Source organism: Neofelis nebulosa, chromosome 18 (genome assembly GCF_028018385.1).
Source record: "Neofelis nebulosa isolate mNeoNeb1 chromosome 18, mNeoNeb1.pri, whole genome shotgun sequence".
NCBI classification, from domain to species: Eukaryota; Metazoa; Chordata; class Mammalia; order Carnivora; family Felidae; genus Neofelis; species Neofelis nebulosa.
The window spans coordinates 42,333,971-42,334,647 of record NC_080799.1 but is presented as its reverse complement, the minus strand read 5'-3'; positions in this window follow the sequence as shown (position 1 = coordinate 42,334,647).

Here is a 677-nt window from a genome sequence, read left to right as displayed (position 1 = left end):
CAAAACAGTTTTGTGACTTGGGCATCAGGCAGAGCACCCAGAATACTGAGGAGGGGAGGAGCAGGGAGGGAGAGAGAGAGAGAGAGAGAGAGAGAGAGAGAGAGAGAATCCCAAGCAGGCTCCCTGCCATCAGCACAGAGCCTGACCTAGGGCTCCATCCCACCAACCGTGAGATCACGACCTGAGCCGAAATCAAGAGTTGGACACTTAACTGACTGAGTCACCCAGGCGCCCCGGGATGCAGCTGTTTCTAAGTAATGTGTTCCAGAATTAAGCTCAAGAATTTGAAGGCGTATAAAAATAGTCTGTACGAAACAAGGTAAAATTCCCCGTGTCTGGTGTCCAATCAAAACTTACCAGGCGTAATGAGAAGAATCAAGAAACAGACCAAGGAATGAGCACCCCCCCCCATACTCAAATGACAGATGACAGAATTAGTAGGAAAGGACATTTAGACATTTAACTGTCCTCCCTATATTGAGATGGCAGAGGGAGGCAGGAGCATATTAAGAAGAGATAAGGCCTAAAGAAAATCTCAAAACTTGGGGAGATTAAAGAAACAAAAACAAAAACTGGGATTGAGAGCAGATGAGGCACCACAGAAGAGAACATACTGACCCTGAAGACACAGCAGTAGAAACTGTTCAAAATGAAAAAGAAAAAGACAAGTCCCACCG